General features: G+C 44.1%; 1 protein-coding gene across 7 annotated transcripts in view; it reads right to left on the bottom strand.

The window, feature by feature from the left end:
• The window catches only part of siah1 (siah E3 ubiquitin protein ligase 1), a 40,097-nt gene that overhangs the window by 7,065 nt on the left and 11,956 nt on the right, over window positions 1–21,076 (bottom strand). The window contains exon 1 of one of the 7 annotated variants that reach the window (XM_085991506.1): window positions 11,651–12,278. The exons of the other annotated variants lie outside the window; for them this stretch is intronic. The gene's annotated coding sequence lies outside the window, so the exon portion shown is untranslated. Of the gene's footprint in view, window positions 1–11,650; window positions 12,279–21,076 lie in introns of those variants that run through there. 7 annotated transcript variants of the gene reach the window in all.

The raw sequence follows: 21,076 nt of genomic DNA, 5'->3' as shown, positions 1-21,076 counted from the left end.
GCAGTTAGGAAGTGAGACACTCGCTGCAGAATACCTAGCCTCTGACCTGTTCTTGTTGCCACAGTATTTATGTGGCTGGTCCAGTTAAGTTTCTGGTCAATGGTGACCCCCCCCCCCCCAGGATGTTGATGGCGGGGGATTCGGTAATGGTAATGCTGTTGAATGTCATGGTGTTTAGACTCTCGCTTGTTGGAGATAGTCATTGCCTGGCACTGGTGTTGCAAATGTTACCTGCCACTCATCAGCCCAAGCCTGAACGTCGTCCAGGTCTTGTTGCATGTGGGTATGGACAGCTTCATTATCTGAGGAGTTGTGAATGGCATTGAACACGGCAGTCATCAGCAAACATCCCCATTTCCGACCTTATGTTGGAGGGAAGGTCATTGATGAAGCAGCTGAAGATGGTTGGGCCTAGGACACTGCCCTGAGGAACTCCTGCAGCTATGTCCTGGGGCTGTGATTGACCTTCAAATCACCACAACCATCTTCCTTTGTGCTAGGTATGACTTCAGCCAGTGGAGTTTCCCCACAACCCCCCATCCCGATTCCCACTGACTTCAGGTTTTTTTGGGCTCCTTGATGCCACATTCTGCCTGCGACATCAAGGCAGCATTTAACAGTCACTCTCGCCTCTGGAATGCAACTCCCTTTGTCCATATTGGGACCAAGGTTGTAATGAGGTTGGGAGCAGAGTGGTCTTGGTGGAACCCAAACTGGGCATCAGTGAGCAGGCTATTAGTGATTAAGTGCCGAGTGATGGAGCACTGTCGATGACACCATCCATCACTTTGCTGATTGAGAGTAGACTAATGGGGCAGTAATTGGCCGGGTTGGATTTGTCCTGCTTTTTGTGGACAGGACATACCTGGGCAGTTTTCCACATTGTCGGATAGATGTCAGTGTTGTAGCTGTACTGGAACAGCTTGGCTAGAGGCGCAGCTAGTTCTGGAGCACAAGTCTTCAGCACAATAGCCAGGATGTTGTCAGGGCCCATAGCCTTTGCTGTAACCAGTGCACTCAGCCGTTTCTTGATATCATGTGGAGTGAATCGAATTGCGATATGGGGACCTCAGGAGGAGGCAGATCTGGATCATCCACTTGGCACTTCTGGCTGAAGATGGTTGAAAACACTTCAGCCTTGTCTTTTGCACTCACGTGCTAGGCTCCACCATCATGGAGGATGGAGACATGCATGGAGCCTCCTCCTCCTGTTAGTTGTTTAATGGTCCACCACCATTCATGACTGGATATGGCAGGACTGCAAAGCTTGATCTGATCTGTTGATTGTGGGATTGCTTAGCCTTGTCTATAGCATGCTGCTTCTGCTTTTTAGCATGCATGTAGTCCTGTGATGCAGCACCCTCACATTGGCACACCTGGTGCAGCTCCTGGCATGCTCTTCTACACTCATTGAACCAGGGTTGGTCCCCTGGCTTTGATGGCAACGGTAGAGCGAGGGATATGCCGGGCCATGAGGTTACTGATTGTGGTGGAATACTAATTGTAAGTATTACATTTGACTGAAGTTTTTCCTAATTAAAAAAAATAAGCTTTTAAAAATCAAATTTTTCAAGAGTTTGATATCAGTTTAAATAACTGGTCACCAGGCAAGTATTGCCAATTCAGCTATTTGACAGGGAACATTTCTTTCAGCTGCACAAGCAAGGAGAGATTCAATATGTTCCCTATAATGATCATAGAATTATACAGCACAGGAGGCCATTCAGCCTCATCATGCCTGTGCCTCTTTGGATAGCTCTTTCAATTAGTCCCACTACCCTGCTCTGTCCCTATAGCCCTACAATTTAAGTATTATCCAATTTTCCTTTTAAGTTAGTTATTGAATCTGCTTCCACCACCCTTTCAGGCAGTGCATTCCAAATCATAACTCGTGTAAATTTATTTTCCTCCTCATGTCACCTATGGTTCTTTTGCCAATTACCTTAAGTGTCCCCTGGAAACAGTTTCTCCTTATTTACTCTATTTATTTCTCCCTCCCTTTTTTGAACAGTGGTGCAACACTTACAATCTACCAGTCCTCTGGCACCACACCCATATCCAAGGAGAATCAGAAGATTATGACCAGAGCCTCCACAATTTCCTGCCTTACTTCCTTCAGCAACCTAGAATGCATCCCATCTGGACTGTGACTTTTCTACTGAGTGATGCCAACCTTTTAATCACCTCATACCTATTTTATCTTATCCAATTTCTCTGCTACCTCCTCTTTTACTGACATTAACTGCATCCTCTTCTTCAGTGAAGACAGATGCAAAGTACTCATTTAGTACCTCAGCCATGCCCTCTGCCGCCATGATGATTTTTTGGTCCTCAATTGGCAAATATGTAAGTTTTAATGCAGCTAGTCCTTCACTATTAAGACTGCACCATGAATCTTTGCCTGAACAAAGGGTGAAAATAGTTAGTATCTTGACTTGGGTTGAATCTCAAGTAATACTAAAAAAAGTAAATATTTAAAATTTAAGGCAGATTTCAGCAGGGATACTGTAGTCAGGTTTAATTACTTTAAAAAAAAACCTGGAGTCATGCTCCTATTTTTGGCACAGCTTCAATCGATCGACTGTGGAAACTGAATTTAATAATAGTTGCTAGCCTGAAGAGACACTTTTGTCAGAAATAGAAGAATTGCTATGCAGAGCTACAGATTACTACTTGCTAAGGAGCAAGTTCTAAACCTGGCTGAGTAAAAATGTACACATTTCACAGGCTGCTAACAGATTAGATGTTTGGTGACACTCAGTTGTCAACATGCAATATAGTACCACTATATAACCTAAACCCTATACCAACATATCCATTATTACAGGAGCTAGATTAGCCATTAATGCAAGGAGTTCTCTACAATTCCAAGAATTTACAGCTATAAATCCTTAGACTGCAGTCTTCAATACCTGAGCAAAAAGAAAGTTTCTGCTTTCAGTATTTTGGTTCCAAACCAAATGAAAATTAGGCCTTTCCCTCTCCAAGTACGCAAAAATCAAAATGGATTTACTAGTCATGAGCAGCAGCTGAAACCCAATTTGGCTTACTAGCACAAATTAAACTGGCCCATCCTCATGTATTTAAAAGTACTTCCTATTTAAAAGTACTTCCAATTTAAATGCCCCAAGGGAACCAAATTCCTCATAAGACAGGCATATGAAAAAGAGAGGACGTTCCTGCACTTTGAAACATTGTTAGATTTGGCTGTGGGGAAATGAAACATTTGTTAAAGTTGGCTTTCTATGGGGAAACAAAAGCAGGAACCCTCATCTGGTGATTCACAAAAAGGAATGTCTCAAAGAATGCTTCTGTACCAGGCCCCCACTGAAATTCATTCAACTATAACAAAACCCTCGTCACAAGATGGAGTTCCCACTGAATAATCTAGCCTTTGGCACAACAAACTTCATTCCAACCACTCACTGTAGTCCAGGTTGAGCAGCTACCAGATCATGCAAATCTGTCACCGCCAAGTATAACTTCAAACAAAGGGATTTCACAATAAAATCCAAGTCGAGTGGTTCTGCTCTCCAGTTTAGCTTTTTAAAAAATCAGTTCAGTTGTTCCCATTTATTTACAAAGATTTGTAAAAGCAGTCACTAAGGGCAAAGTTCAAAATTCTGCAAAATCCACAGCAGTGTCTGTTCAGTAGTAGTGCATTATAGGTAACCCTGAAATTTTCCCACCATTGGTCTGAATCAGTATGGCATTTCAGATATTAACTTATGACATGTTGGTATGGAGAAACAAGTCACATATCAACTCAAGTGCTTAGAGCTCTGCCAATGGCTTAATGGGGAGAAACTTACTTACTGTGGCTCTGAACACTAAACAATAGGAAGGTTCCAGGTTTTATACCAGTCGGTGCTGTATTGGCTGATCTTAGCTGAGGAGTGCTACAATCAGTACCCCAGCTAGGAAGTGGGGGAAAAGTATCTTTAGGTTTCCACTTCTGGTAAGAATTCAGTGACCCCTGGAAGAGCACATGTGGATATTGACTAGGACCGGCTCAGATTCAGTTGCCCTGTGCCCCACACAATAGAATCATAGAATAGTTTGGCAGAGAAGGATGCCATACAGCTCATCAAGTCTGCAGCGACTCTGTCAAAGAGCAATCTAGTTTGTCCTACTCCCCAGCCCTTTCCCCATATCCTTGAGATTTGGTCTCCTTCACATATTTATCAAATTCCCTTTTGAAGTCTACTATTGAATCTGTGTCCACCACCCTATCAGGCAGTAGATTGCAAATCCTAACCACTTATTGCATGAAAGTTTTCCCCCCTCATGTCACCTCTTGTTCTTTTACCAATCTGTGTCCTTTGCTCATCAACCTTTCATTATAAAGTTTCTTATTTACTCCATCTAAACTCATGATTTTAAAATCTCTTTGCTGTTCTAAAGAAAACAAGCCCAGCTTCTCCAGTCTATTCACGTAACTGTAATCCCTCATCCCTGGAACCATAGTAAATCTCTTCTGTATCCTCTCCAAAGCCTTCCATCCTTCCTAAATTGTGGTGCCCAGAATTGGACACAATATTCTAGCTGGGGCCGAATCAGTGTTCTATATAGGTTTTGTATAACTTCCTGGCTTTTGTACTCTAGGCCTCTTCATAAAACAAGGATGCCATCTGCTTTATTAACTGCTTTGTTTACCTGTCCTACCACCTTCAATGATTTGTGCACAAACACCCCCAGGTCTCTCTTCTTGCACCCCCTTTAAAATTGTATCATTTAGCTTGGATTGTCTTTCATACTTCCTGCCAAAATGGATCACCTCACTTTTCTGCGCTGAATTTCATCTACCATGTGCCCATCCATTCCACCAGTCTATGTCCTCTTGAAGTCTAGGACTACCTGCATCACTGTTTACTACACTATCAAGTCGTCAACTGCAAATTTCAAAATTGTATCCTGTACCTCAGTTAATATATCAAAAACAACAGTGGTCCTAGTAGTGTCAGCCGTGGGTAGCACCCTCGCCTCTGGGTCTGAAGGTCGTGGGTTCAAGTCCCACTCAAGACTTGATCAAGGCTGTTGGATATGCCGTTAAACCGAGGCCCTGGCTGCCCTCAGGTGGACTTAAAAGATCCTATGGCACTATTTCAAAGAGCAGGGGAGTTATCCCCAATGTCTTAGCCAATATTTATCCGACAATCAACATCACAACAGGTTATGTGGTCACTATCACATCACTGTTTGTGGGAGCTTGCTGTGCACAAATTAGCTGCCACGTTTCCTACATTACAACAGTGATTACACTTCAAAAGGCACTTCATTGGCTATAAAGCCAGTGGTTGTGAAAAGCACTATATAAATGCAAGTCTTTCTTTCCAGTACTGAGCCCTGGGGAACTCCACTGTGTACCGCCCTCCAGTCCAAAAAACAGCCAGCCATTCACCACAACACTTCTAATTTAGCCAATTTTGTATCCATGCTGCTACTGCCCCTTTTAGCCCATGGGCTTCAATTTTGCCAACAAGCCCAATATGTGGTACTTTATCAAACGCCTTTTGAAAGTGAATATACAAATCAACTGCACTGGCCTCATCCACACTCTTACTTCAAAATAGTCTACCAACATTTACTGCCTGGACTCAGTGAATGCTCATTTGGGAGAGAAATGTACCACAGCACAAGTCAACAACTTCAGAAAAGAGGAATAAAATTCAATTTTCAAGTTAGTTTCAGCATTAGTGGAATGGATCTCCAAGGCTCAGGTTATTATAGAAACATAGGAGTAGGCCATTCAGCCCTTCAAGCCTGCTCCGCCATTCAATATCATGGCTGATCCGCCATCTCAATACCATATTCCCACTCTCCCCATACCCCTTTTACCTTCTGTCTAGAAATCTATCTCCTTAAATATATTCAGTGACTTGGCCTCCACAGCCTTCTATGGTAGAGAATTCCACAGGTTCACCACCCTCAGAAGAAATTTCCCATCTCAGTCCTAAATGTCCTACCCCATATCCCGAGTCTATGACCCCTCATTCTAGGCTGCCCAGCCAGGGGAAACATCCTCCCTGCATCCAGAATAGGCCTGTCAGAATTTTATATGTTTCAATGAGATCCCCTCTCATTCTTCTAAACTCTAGTGAATACAGGCCTAGTCGACCCAATCTCTCCTCATACAACAGTCCTGTCATCCCAGGAATCAGTCTGGTGAACCTTCGCTGCACTCCCTCTGTCAAGTATGTCCTTTCTTAGGTCAGGAGACTGAAACTGCACACAGTACTCCAGGTGTGGTTTCACCAAGGCCCTGTATAACCGACATGGACCATGTACAGCAGGCACCTCAAAGCACTGGAGGGGTACCACCAACGCTGCCTCCGCAAGATCCTGCAATTCCATTGGCAGGATAGGCGCACCAACGTCCGTGTTCTTGCTCAGGCCAACACCCCCAGCATCGAAGCTTTGACCACGCTCAATCAGCTCCGATGGACAGGTCACATTATCTGCATGCCCGACAAGACTTCCAAAACTAGTGCGCTACTCGGAGCTCCGGCACAGCAAGAGCCCCCCAGATGGGCAGAGGAAACACTTCAAGGACACCCTCGAAGCCTCCTTGAAAAAGTGTAACATCCCCACTGACACCTGGGAATCCCTGGCCCAAAACTGCACAAAGTGGAGGAGAAGCACCCGGGAAGGTGTCGAACACCAAGTCTCTTCGCCAGGAGCAAGCAGAAGCCAAGCGCAGGCAGCACGCATCAACCCAAGCACCCCACCCACACACTCCTTCAACTGTCTGCCCCACCTGAGAGACTGTAGGTCCCAGATTGGACTCTGTCACCTGCAAACTCATTTTTAATGTGGAAGCAAGTCATCCTCAGTTCCGAGGGACTGCCTAAGAAGGAGTATAACTCTAGTAAGACATCCTTGCTCCTGTACTCAAATCCTCTTGCAATGAAGGCCAACATACCATTTGCCTTCCCAACTCTTGCTGCACCTGCATGTTTGCTTTCAGTGACTGCTGTACAAGGACACCCAGGTCCTTCTGTACATCAACATTTCCTAATCCATTACCATTTAAATAATATCTGCCTTTGTTTTTCCTACCGAAGTGGATAACTTCACATTTATCCACGTTATACTGCATCTGCCATGCATTTGCCCACTCACTCAACTTGTCTAAATCGCCTTGAAGCCTCTTTGCATCCTCCTCACATCACAAAACCAGGTGGGATTGAGTTGTCAGCAAACCTGGAAATATTACATTTGATTCCCTCATCCTCATCTGTGTTCACTATGTAGAAGGACGATGTAGGCATAGAAATCAGGCAGGGGGAATTGTGATATACTTGAACAAATTAGTATCGAGAGGGAGGAGGTACTAGCGGTTTTAGCGGGCTTAAAAGTGGATAAATCCCCAGGCCAAGAGGAGATGTATCCCAGGCTGCTGTGTGAGGCAAGGGAGGAAATTGCAGGGGCTCTGACACAAATTTTCAGAACCTCTCTGGTCACAGGGGAGGTGCCAGAGGACTGGCATAGTAACATAGTACTATTATTAAAGGGTAGTAGGGATAAACCAGGGAATTACAGGCCAGTGAGCCTAACATCAATGGTAGGGAAATTATTGGAAAAATTCTGAGGGACAGAATTAGTCTCCACTTGAGAGGCAAGGATTAATCAAGGATAGTCAGCATGGCTTTGTCAGGGGGAGATCATGTCTAACCAATTTGATTGAATTTTGCAAGGGGGTGACTAGGTGTGTGGATGAGGGTAGTGTAGTTGATGTAGTTTACATGGACTTCAGTAAGGCTTTTGACAAAGTCCCACATGGGAGACTGATCAAGAAGGTAAGAGCCCATGGGCTCCAGGGCAATTTGGCACATTGGATCCAAAATTGGCTTAATGGCAGGAGGCAGTGAGCGATGGTCGAAGGTTGTTTGTGACTGGAAGCCTGTGTCCAGGTGCTGGGTCCTTTGCTGTTTGTAGTGTACATTAATGATTTAGATATGAATGTAGGAGGTATGATCAACAAGTTCCCAGATGACATGAAAATTGGTGGAGTGGTAAATAGCAAGGAGGGAAGCCTCAGGCTACAGGATGATAGACAGGTTGGTCAGATGGGCAGAACAGTGGCAAATGGAATTTAACCCTGAAAAGTGAGGTGATGCATTTTGGGAGGACTAACAAGGCAAGGGAATACACAATGAATGTTAGGACCCTAGGAAGGACAGAGGAATCTTTGTGTGCATGTACATAGATCCCTGAAGGCAGGTAGATAAGGTAGTTAAAAAGGCATATGGGATACTTATATTCTATGCCTTGGCTAATGAAGGCAAGAGCAGGGAGGTTATGATGGAGCTGTACAGAACGCTAATTAGGCCACAGCTGGAATACTGTGTGCAGTTCTGGTCGCCACACTATAGGAAGGATGTGATTGCATTGGAGATGGTGCAGAGGACATTCACCAGGATGTTACCTGGGCTGGAGTGCTTCAGCTATGAAGAGACTGGACAGGCTGGGGGTGTTTTCCTTAGAGCAGAGGTTGAGGGGTGACCTGATTTGAGGTGTACAAAATTATGAGGGGCATAGATAGGGTAGATAGAAAGGAACTTTTCTCCTTAGAAGGTTCAATAATCAAGGGGCATAGTTTCAAGGTAAGGGGCAGAAGGTTTAGAGGGGATTTGAGGAAAAACTTTCACCCAGAGGGTGGTTGGAATCTGGAACTCACTGCCTGAAAGGGTGGTAGAGGCAGGAACCCTCAACATTCAAGAAGCATTTAGATGAGCACTTGTATGCTCTGGCGTTTCAAGGCTACGGACCAAGTGCTGGATAATGAGTTTAGAATAGATAGGGCTTGATGGCCGGTGTGGACACGATGGGTCGGAGGGCCTCTTTCTGTGCTGTATAACTATGACTATCATTGATATATTGCAAATAGCTGGGACCCAAGCACTGACCCCTGCGGTACCCCACTAGTCACCGCCTGCCACCTCAAAAAAGACCCATTTATTTCTACCGTGTTTTCTGTCCATTAACCAATTTTCAATCCACACTAGTATATTACACCCAATCCCATGTGCTTTAATTTTGCACACTAACCTCTTGTGTGGGACTTTATCAAAGGCATTCTGAAAATCCAAATACACCACATCCACTGGTTCTCCCTTATCTATTCTACCAGTTACATCCTCAAAAACTCCAGTAGGTTTGTCAAACACTATTTCCCTTTCATAAATCCTTGTTGACTTTGTCTAATCCCGTTGATATTTTTTAAGTGTCCTGTTATGATATCCTTAATAATAGACTAGCATTTTCCCTACTACTGCTGATGTTAGGCTAACCGGTCTGTAGTTCCCCATTCTCTCTCCCCCTCCATTTTTTTTTTTTTTTTTTTTTTTTTTTAAATATGAAGTGGGTTACATTTGCCACCCACCTTCCAATCTGCAGGAACTGTTCCATAATCTATAGAATTTTGGAAGATGACAACCAATGCATCCACTATTTCCATGGCTACCTCTTAGTACTCTGGGATGCAGATTATCAAGCCCTGGGGATTTATCGGCTTTCAGTCCCATTAATTTCGCTAGTACTATTTTTTTACTAATACAAATTTCCTTTAATTCCTCCTTCTCAAGACCCTTGATTCCCAAGTATTTCTGGGAAGTTATTTGTGTCCTCTTCTGTGAAGACAAAACCAAAGTATTTGTTTAATTGCTCTTCCATTTCCTTGTTCCCCATTATAAATTCTCCCATTTGACTGCAAGGGACCTACATTTGTCTTCACTAATCTTTCTTTACATACTTGAAGCTTTTACAGTCCGCTTTTGTTTCTTGCAAGTTTACTGATACTCTATTTTTACCCCTCAATCAATCTCTTGGTCCTTTTTTTTTGCTGAACTCTAAACTTCTCCCAATTCTCAGGCTTGCTACTTTATGACTCCTCTTTGGATCGAATACTATCCTTAAATTTATTTTGTTAGCCATGGTTGGGCTGCTTTTCCTTGTGTTTTTGCACTAGAAAGGAATGTATAACTGTTGCAATTCATGCACTCGTTCCTTAAATATTAGCCATTGCCTATCCACCGTCATGCCTTTTAATGAAGCTCCCCAATCTATCATAGCCAATTCACTCCTCATACCTTCGTAGTTTCCTTTGTTTAGATTTAGGACCCTAGTTTCAGATTGGACTTCTTAAAATTCTTCATTTTAAAATGGAAAGTGATCATGTTATGGTCACCTCGTCTCTAAAGGACCCCACACAACATTATTAATTAACCCCTTCACAATGCCCAATCTAAGATAGCCTGTTCCTAGTTGGCTCCTCAACGTACTGGTCTAAAAAACCATCTCGTACACACTCCAGGAATTCATCCTCCAGAGTGTTATTGCTAATTTGGTTTGGTCAGTCTATATGTAGATTAAAGTCACCCATGATTACTGTAGTACCCTTGTTACATGCATCTTTAATTTCTTGTTAATGTCATCCCCTACATTAACACTGTTTGGAGGCCTATAGACACTCCCACCAATGTTTTCTGCCCCTTGGTGTTTCTTAGCTACATCCAGACTGATTCTACATCTCGATTTTCTGAGCCAATATCCTCTCACTATTGCTCCGATTTCATCCGTTACCAACAATGCCACACCACCTCCTTTCCCTTTTTGCCTGTCTTTCCTAAATATCAAATATCCTTGGATATTCATCTCCCAGCCTTGGTCACCCTGCAGCCATGTCTCCGCAATCGCAATATCGTATCAGTTTACATCTATCTGTGCTGTTAATGCGTCTACCTTATTACGAAATGCTTTGTGCATTCAGATAGTGTCTTTAATTTGTCTTGAGACATTTTTTTGTACTATGGCCCTATTTGTCTTACCATTTTCTCTTACCCAGACCCTATTTGGTAGGGCACTCTAGTTCGCACACTGTCCCTTCCTGACAATCTGGTTATCCTTACCCCAATCACTTTCCTGCAATTTACTCATTTGATATTAACTGAAGTCTAAATCAACAAGCTAAACACTGCTGCTTATTGAAGCTATTCATCATTCACAAAATACAGCAGCACTGCATCTCAAGGCCAGGTAATTTTGTACAAGCAAATTCCAGATCACTGCCATTTGCAAACTCAACTTCAAGTTTACAACAGGAAGGTTCTGATTTTCTGTTCTTTGTTCTCCTAGCCTGTAGGGTTCTCAAAATTCCCACATTCCCCAAAAGTTATGGATAAAGGGACCCTGTATGGACCAGTTATTAAAAAAGGGTACCCAAAATGGCTTCTGAAACCTCGTGACCAAGGCTTGCAGGATTTTAAAAGCAAGGCCCTGCAGAAGGCAGGCCCATTCAAATCCAGAAACGAAACCTAACATGCATGGATCTGTGAAAGACTGTCATTTTCTAAAGCCAGACAGCTTGGTAAACACAGAATATGCATTCTTCACCTTGGAACAGATCAAGTCAGGATGGACCTAATCTTGAGGCCATTACCTTTTTGCATAAGTAATCAGTAACAGCTCACAGGTAGCTACCAAGCCAGGAAAGACAATTAAATTTCATAAACAGCCAGGATAGACAATTAAATTTCATAAACAGCCAGGATATCGAAGCCATTAAACAAGGAGACAACCGCCCCAAAAGCCGTTAAAGTAAATGACTAATCATTTTAGACGAGCCCGCCAAATTAAACAAAGAACTGACCTGATTTGGCATGCAGATAAGGGGTGAAGAACCGGGTATAATTGTAGGCCCACCGGTAGCTCTCTTGCCTCTCCCGACACCAAGGACGTCCATTACAACACCGGGGGGCCAAACGCAGAAGGAGAACGGAACCCGATTCGAACAAGCACAAGACACGGGGCCGCAAACAGACAAGACGAGAGGCAAAACAGATAGGCAGAGAAGGGCAGCAAAAAAACGTTGGGGACAAGCAGGCATACACCCAGGCCTAGTTATAAGCTGGCGTTTGAAGCATGGGTAGAAAAATCAAAGTGACAATATAAACCACCAATCGAGCCCCAACTGCAACAAAACCATCGGCGACCAAACCACCACCAGAAGAACAACCATTCCTGCAAGGTGAAGTACCCAAAAGACTACTCTAACGAAGGAAAAGGAGGGTACTTCGCACAGACGACTCCATTGCCGTGCCCTGTGACGATGACAGGCCCCAAAGGACAAGAGCGAACCCCAAAACCACAACCGGCTTAAAGCGACAGGTTTCGAATCGTAAAAGAAACCCCATTGGTGAGCATGAATGCCTGGCCCCTCAGCTTAATCTAGTTAGGTGTGTTGGGGGGGGGGGGGGGGGGGGGTGGAATAAGGGTAAGGGTTTTTTTTTTTTTTTTTTTTTAATGTGTTTGTTCCCTCAATGTGCCATGTGTTCCCCATTCCCAAATAAGTAATTTTATATGCCTGTAATTATTCCAGTAATTCTCAGTATTGTGTTTTATTGTGCCTTTAATAAAATTGCGGTTTTCTTGCACCAAACCACTTGTCTACTCTATTTTCTGTTTCGCCGCCTGTACCTAAGTCCGGTGTCTAGAACCCAGGGGTGTGGGAGCGATTCGAACCGCTCAGACAGTCAGAGGCAGAGCTGACCGGGCACACGCCACCCCTACAAAAAAAAGTTACAAAATGCAAATCAGCTGTGAACAAAGACATGCTTTTGAGCACAAAAATGAAACTGAATAAAAATAGCAAAACAAATTTTGAAAAAAAATCTCTTCATAAAGAAGTGGACATGCACCATTAGCTGCATCTTCAGTGCCTCCTCCTCCATTTGTTCAGCCAGCTAGGTGACATTGGCCAAAGGTACAGTCCATGTCCCAATGCTGCCCATGGGTATGGTGAAATGAAATGCTTCTTGTGCTAAACAGGGAAAGCCATTACAGGCATCATATTAGAACTGCAGTACGCTGACTGACCAGTTTACATAGGAACAGGAGTAGGCCATTCAGCCCCTCAAGCCGGTTAGATCATAGCTTATCTGTAGCTTAACTTCATCTGCCAGCCTTGGTTCTGTAAGCCTGAAGACCCTTGCCTAACAAAAACTTATCAGTTTTGAAATTTTCAATTGACCTAGCCTCAACAACTTTTTGGGAGTTCTAGATTTCTACCAGTGTTTTCTGCTATTACCACTGAACAGCCTAGCTCTAATTTTAAGGCTATGCCCTCCTTGTTCTGGACTCACCCACCAGCGGAAATGGTTTCTCTATCCAATGTTCCCTCCAAGCTGCACGGTCGCTCCAGGGGTCCTTTTAAATAGAAAAACGCACACTCTGCATTTTGAATGGGCAGTGTGGTTAAAAGGGGCCACGTGACCCCCCAAAAATTTAGTGAACATTGGCTGGAATTTTCTGGGGTGTCCAGTCGGATGGGAAATTTGATTTTTTTGACAAGGGGTTGGGACCCCGCTGTCAACCCACCGCAATGCACCTTTCCCAATGTCGGGTCGGTCATCGCGGAGCAGGCCAGACAGGCAGCGGCAGGCGACCCAATTAAACTCATTGGCATCTAGTTGACACATCATGAACAGGCTTTAATTTACCTTTTCACTAACTACATGGCCAGAGGGTCCACGCTGTTGGGACCACGGCTGTCAACCTGAGGCAGGAGTTCAGTGGCCACTGCTGCTCCAGCGGATTACTTGACAGCTTCAATGTACAGTAAAAACTCCCACCTGACAGATCACTTTCCTCAGCCACAAGCTGTTCCTCAATCCATTTCCAGCACAGATTCTGCAGGCTTTCCACTTTCCATCCACTCATACCTCATTGGAAGAACACTCTCACCATTGACAATGCTTCTGTCATCTCTACTTTACCCAACATCTATTCCATCAACATGGGTGCCCTTTATACGGTCACCTTGGTCCTCAGAATCCCACCACAATCAGCCCAACACCAACAACCTTCTCCGTATCACCTGATGCCTTCTGCCCTGTGCAGCAGGCATCAGCACCTGACCAAACTGCTGCCCGGGAGACCAGGGATGGCATCACCATAGCCAGCTATACACCCTGGCTGCCAAATGATGCGCCAGTTTGGCACCACCCCACAAAGCATCCCTACAATGTCCAAGCCACTCCTGGCTAGGGTTGCGAAGGGGTGGAAGGTTTCCAGTAAATTTCTGCAAAATTTCCACAGGAAGTTTAGCTTGGGAATTTTGTCCAAAAAAGCACTATTTTTTTGTATTTCATTTCCTCCTCCCCCCCCAAAACAGGTCCTCTTTAAAATTAAGAGATGAATCTTAATTATTAAAGGAATTTCTTTAATCAATATATGTTTATCTTCTTACTTGGCTTGTCTTAATAATTACGTGTTGTGTGTGAGACTGAACAAATGTGTCCTGATTGGTTGGATGAGCGATTAGCTCCCTCTATTGGTGATGGAAGCATGACCTGTGCACGCACGATGCTACATCACATGGAGAATCAGGAAAAATTTACTCACCCTGTTGCAATCGTGCTGATCGGCCGCAGTTCAACACAGACGAATGCCCTTTATTTCTCTGCATAGAACAATGCCACATTTACTGTCAGATGCGTGGAAGCATTTTACCCCAAGCATTAAAGATGGAAAGACTGTACAAAGCCATATGTAAAGAATGCCACAAAGATGCAGCAGCATTTATCCAAATGCAACAACTTCACTCAAAGCTCACAGCAGTCAGCCCCGAGTTCCTCTGCTTCCATTCAAGATGATGATGGTTCACATTCAGCATCAGGCTCCTCATCATCAGCAACTCCTGGCCCACTTGGAAGGTTCTTTGATACAATGGATAACCATAGCCAGAAGAATACAGGTGAGTGCCTTGCTTGAGCTGTATATGCCTTGCTTGAGCTGTATATGCAACAGGCTCACTCCTCATGCTGACAGCCAATGTGTACTGGAAGCAATTTTTCAATGTTATTCGCCCTGCATACTGTCCTCCCACCAGACATGCTTTGTCTACTTATTTGCTGGAGGCTGAGTATAACAGAGTCCAAGGAAAGCTCAAAGAAACGATAGAGATGGCAGACTGTTGCAGTTATCTCAGATGGGTGGTCAAATGTACGAGGGGAGGGAGTCAAACTACATCGTCTCCACTCCTCTCCGTGTTCTTTAAGAGCACAGACAAAGGACAACAGACACACACATTGCTGATGGGCTGAAAGCAGTCATCAACGATCTTGGATCACAAAAGGTCTTTGCAGTAGTTACTGACAATGCTACAAATATGAAGGCTGCTTGGGCTCAAGTGGAGGAGGCCTACCCTCATTACATCTATTGGGTGCGCAGCTCATGGGCTCAACCTGCTCAAAGACATCATGGGTTTGAGAACCATGGAAACACTGTACAAGAGAGCCAAGCAAGTTGTTAAGTATGTCAGGGGAAAACAGGTAGTTGCAGCAACCTACAACTCCAAGCAAACGACAAAGAACAAGAACACCACACTGAAACTGCCCAGCAACACTTGATGGGGTGGCGTTGTCATAATATACAACGGCCTTCTGGAGGGTAAGGAGTTGCAAGGAATGTCAATATCCTAGTCTGGGGATATGGAAACCACCATCAAGAAAATACTGCTGGATGATGTGTTTTGGGAGAGAGTGGTTAGCAGCCTTAAACTACTCTCACCAGTGGCATCTGCAATTGCCCAGGTTGAAGGAGATGATGCCATCTTGTCAGATGTTCAGGCTTTTTGCTGATTTAAGAGAACAAATCAGCATTGCCCTACCCACATCCCTGCTGCTCAAAGCAGAGAAGGCAATTGTTCAATTCATACAGACGCATCAAGAATTTTGTCAAGCCGATTCATGCTGCAGCATACATGCTGGACCCAAAGCATGTTGGGAGACCAATACTTTCTGGAGAACAGATCAACAGCACTTAGTGTGATTTCTACCCTCTCACGCCACCTCAATCTGGACATGGGCAAAGTTCTCTACCAAGCAAGGTCTTTGGAATGGGGACGGGATATGGGAATCATGCAAGCATATCAGTGCACATACCTGGTGGAAGGGACTGTACATCGGAGGCCCCGTCACCCATTGCATCGGTGATACTCCAAATCCCACCATCAGCGGCCTCTGAACGAAACTGGTCACTTTTTGGGAATACGCATACAAAGGTGTGCAACAGGCTGACTAACGAGAGTAGAGAAACTGGTGGGTATCCGGGCGAACCTACAACTTATTGAGCCAGATACAGAAGTGGCCACCACAGCTAGACAGTGACTCAGGAGGAGGAAATGGACACGTCAGAGCCAGAGAATCAGGAGGAGCAATGATGAGTAGAAAACTCAAAAAAGGGACAAAATAAGGACAAATTACAGGGTAAATAAGCTGACGCTCTATTTTATTTTAGATTGGTCTTTGTGGGGGTTCAATAAAGTTCAAAATTATAACCTAAATAAAGTTTTGAAAGCCTGTTTTTATTTGTATGGAACAGTATGTTTATTTTGATGACAAAGATAACAAGGGTCAAAGACAAAAACCATCAGTGTGCAAAAACACTCAAAATTCCCATGGAAAGTTTCCTTTTTTTAAAAATTCCCAGAATTTTGCAACCCTACTCCTGGCACACTCACCACCATTGCGGGGGTACCATTATGTCTCACCATTCACTAACTCACAACCACTTCCAACAGTGCACACAATCTGTCCAAGACTGCAAAGTGTTGAAAATAATGGTTTCAATGTTTGACAGCACATTACCAAACTTTACAAGCACACTGAATAAAACACCCAAGTGGCTACCCTTGTGTGTTAGTTGGCATGACTGCACTAGGATGAGGGCAAGTGAGGGGGGTGGCTAGTGAGATGGAGAAGTGATAAAGTAGATAAGAGGGATAGATGGAGGTGTAAGGCATAGAAACAGAAGATAGGAGCAGGAGTAGGCCATTCGGCCCCTCGAGCCTGTTCCGCCATTCAATGCGATCACGGCTGATCAACCAAATTCAGTACCCTGTCCCAGCTTTCGCCCCATACCCCTTGATCCCTTTAGCCTCAAGAAATACATCCAACTCCTTCTTGAATATATTTAATGAATTGGCCTCTACTGCCTTCTGTGGTAGAGAATTCCACAGGTTCACCACTCTCTGGGTGAAGAAATTCCTCCTCATTTCTGCCCTAAATGGCTTACCCCTTATCCTTAGACTGTGACCTCTGGTTCTGGACTCCCCTGCCATCAGGAACATCCTTCCTGCATCTAGTCTGTCCAGTCCTGTCAGAATTTTATAAATTTCAATGAGATCCCCTCTCATTCTTCTAAACTCCAGCAAGTACAAGCCCAATCGACCCAATCTCTCCTCATAAGTCATTCCTGCCATCCCAGGTATTAGCCTGGTGAATCGTCGCTGCAGTCCTTCCATGGCAAGAACATCCTTCCTCAGATAAGGCGACCAAAATTGCACACAATACTCAAGGTGTGGTCTCACCAAGGCCCTGTACAACTGCAGCAAGACATCCTTGTTCCTGTACACAAACCCTCTCGCTACGAAGGCCAACATACCATTTGCCTTCTTAACCGACTGCTGCACCTGCATGCTTACCTTCAGCGACTGGTGCACAAGGTCTCATTGCACCCCCTTCTCCCAATCTATTGCCATTCAGATAATCTGCCTTCCTGTTTTTGACACCAAAGGCAAGTTGGTATGAGTAAGGATGTGCAGGAGTAGGGTAGGGAAGGCAGAGTGATGGGGATGTGATGAGAGGCACAGGAGGATGAAGGTGTGTGGGGCTTCATACTAACGTTTCGTGATCTAGTGAGATCACTGAAAGGTTTGCAGAACTGCACCCAGGTCCTCCTGACGACATCCCTGCTTGTGCCCTCCTGTGCAATATGCAACCAGCCTGTGTTGGTCTCTTGGGGAGGTGTCTTCTACTCATTGGAAGGGATGACCTCCCTGCATGAGCATATGGAGGGAGTCATTGTTTGCAGCACTTCAATTCTGGAGAACAGACAGCACAAATGTCAAAATAAGTTGGCCATGGTCCCTTTAAGGAAACCGGCTGATGATGCATGAAAGACATCACCAAACCTACTTCCTCTAATTAGCCCAAGATACAGAGTGGGCTTAGCAAGCCCCATCAACAGAATCATTTTCCAGAGCGGGATGGAGCCAGCAGCAGGGTCAGGACCCGCCACCGACGTTGCCCACCCCAGACTGCCAAGGGAAGGAAAATCTCAACTATTGTCTCCATCTACCCCAGCAACATCTTTGATCATCTTAAATACCTCAAATAGATCACCCCTTAATCTTCTATATGCAATCGGCACTGCACCTGTCCTAAACCAATATAACCTTCCTGAGGAGCAACACCCAGAACTGAATACAGTACTCTATATGGGTCTAACTAGAACTCTGCACAGCTGTAACACAACTTCCATCCCTTTGCATTCCAGCCTTCTTGTGAAAGGCCAACATTCCATTAGCCATTTTTTTGTACCTGTCCCACTAGCTTTGTGATTTGTACACTTGGACCCATAAATCCCTCTGGTCATCCACAGTTCCTTGTTTAGAATCAGAATGATACAGCACAGAAGGAGGCCATTCGGTCCAAGTTGCATGTGCCGGCTCCTTGAGCTATCCAATTAGTCCCACTCCTCTGCTCTTTCCCTATACCCCTGCAAATTTTTCCACTTCAAAAGTATTTATCCAATGGTTTACCGAATCTGCTTCCACCACCCTTTCAGGCAGTGCATTCCAGATAATAATTTGCTGCGTAATTTTTTTTCTCCTCTGGTTCTTTGCCAATTACCTTAAATATGTCCCCTAGTTACTGACCTGTCACTGGAAACAGTTTCCCCTTATTTACTCTTAAAACCTTTCATGATTTTGAACACCTCTATCAAACCTTTCCGCTCCAAGGAGAACCACCCCAGTTTCTCTAGTCTCTCCACGTAACTGAAGTCTTTCATCCCTGGCACCATTCCAGTAAATCTCCTTTGCACCCTCTCCAAGGCCTTGAAATCCTTCCTAAAAGTGTGGTGCCCAGAATTGGCCACATACTCCAGCTTCAAACCAGTGATTATAAAGTTTTATCAAAACCTCCTCTATTTTAATAAAGCTATGGATTGCTTATGCCTCAACAGCCTTCGCAACTTGTCCTGTCACCTTCAAAAGACTTATGTACACCCCCAGGTCTCTGTTCCTGCACCCCTTTAAAATTGTACCATTTAGGTTATATTGCCTCTTAAATTTCAATCTGCCATGTGTCTGCCCATGTCCACCTGAAGTCTGTTACTACCCTCCTCACTTCACTAAAATTCTGAGTTTCGCGTAATCTGCAAACTATGAAATTATGCTCTGCATACCCAAGTCCGGGTTATTAATATATACATCAAAAGACCAGTGGCCCCAACGCCAAACGCTGGGGGACACGACTGCACATTTCACTGTCTGAAAAACAAACATTCACCACTACTCTGCTGCTTTGCCAATTTTGTATTCATGCAGCAACTGCCCCCTTTAATCTCATGGGCTTCAATTTTGCCAAGAAATCGATTATGTGGCACTTTCAGACACCTTTTGAAAGTCCATATACACTATCAACTGCACTACCCTCCTCAACCCTCTATGTTACTTCAAAAGAACTCAATCAAGTTAGTCAAGCATGATTTGCCTTTAACAAATCTGTTGTGATAATCATTTAACACATTTTTCCAAGTACCAATTAATTTTGTCCCGGATTAATGTCTCAAAGTTTCCCCAACCATAGACGTTTGGTTGACTGGCCTGTAGTTGCTGGGTTTATCCCTCACCCTTCTTTGAACAGGGGTCTAACAGTTGCCATTCTCCAGTCCTCTGGCAGCACTTCCATATCCAAGGAGGACTGAAAGATTGTGATCAGAGCTTCTGCAATTTCCACCCTTCCTAAGATGCATCCCATCCAGACCATGTGACCTACTTTGAACACTGCCAACCTTTTTAGTACATCCTCTTTAAAAAAAAATCTTATCCAATTTCTCTACTACCTCCTTTACTGAGACATTGCATCTGTCTTCACTAGAGGATGCGGCCAAAGTACTCATTTAATACCTCAGCTATGCTCGCTGCCTCCACAAGATAATCTCTTTTTGCTTCTTAGGTAATTTCTATTTTGCTCCCTAATCAGCCTCACCCTTCTATTTATATGTTGATATAAAAGACTTTCGCATTCCTTTTTAGGTTACCCGTTAATCTACTCATACACTTTGCCCCGCTTATTTCCTTTTTCAGTTCCCCCTGTACTTTGTATTCAGCATGGTTTTCTACTGAATTATGAACCCAACACTTCTCATAATCCTCCTTTTGAAGTTTCATTTTAATCTGTGTATCTTTACTCATCCAGGATGCTTTGGATGGCCTTCCTTTCCTCTTCATGGGAATGCATCTGTCTGCACCCAAACTCTCCTTTGAAGGTTCCCCATTGCTCATTTACTGTTTGACCTGCCAACCTTGGGTTTCAATCCACCTCAGGCCCGATCCCTTTTCAACTCACGAAGTTAGCCTTCCTCCAGTTGAGTTTCACATTTAAATTTTCCTTGTCCTTTTCCATAACTACTCAGCGATCATTGTTTCCCCAAATGCTCCCCACTTTATTCCCTAGAACTTCCTGGTTGGGATGGAAACATACCTGATCAAGAAAGTTCTCATACACATTTCAGGAATTCCTCCCCTTCACACTTATTTCCCCAGTCTATTAGGATAATTGAAGTCCCCCATTATTACACTGTAGTTCTTGCATCTTTCTATAATTTGCTCCTCTATCTCCTTCCCACTGGTGGCTTATAATTATATACACCCAACAGCATAATAGCTCCTCTATTGTTCCTCAATTCTAACCAAATAGATTCTGTCTTTGAACCCTCAAGTACATCATCCATTTCTAGTGCTGTAACAGTATCTTTGATCAATACAGCCAGCAATCCCTCCTTTTTTGAATACATTGCAGCCAGGAATATTAAGTGCCCATTCCTCCTTGTTTGAGCCAGGTCTCCTTTATTGCCACTATGTATCAATCTCATTTGGCGACTTGTGCCTGCAGTTCACCAGCCTTATTTACCACACTCCATGCATTTTAAATACATACACTCTAAACTCACCCCCACAGCTCTAGCTAACCTCCCCATGAAGACATTGGCCCCAGTGCTGTTGAGG

This window comes from Somniosus microcephalus, chromosome 6, assembly GCF_052327205.1.
Source record: "Somniosus microcephalus isolate GS21.2 chromosome 6, FLI_Smic_1.0, whole genome shotgun sequence".
Taxonomy (NCBI): domain Eukaryota; kingdom Metazoa; phylum Chordata; class Chondrichthyes; order Squaliformes; family Somniosidae; genus Somniosus; species Somniosus microcephalus.
This window is presented reverse-complemented; position numbering and strand designations above follow the sequence as displayed.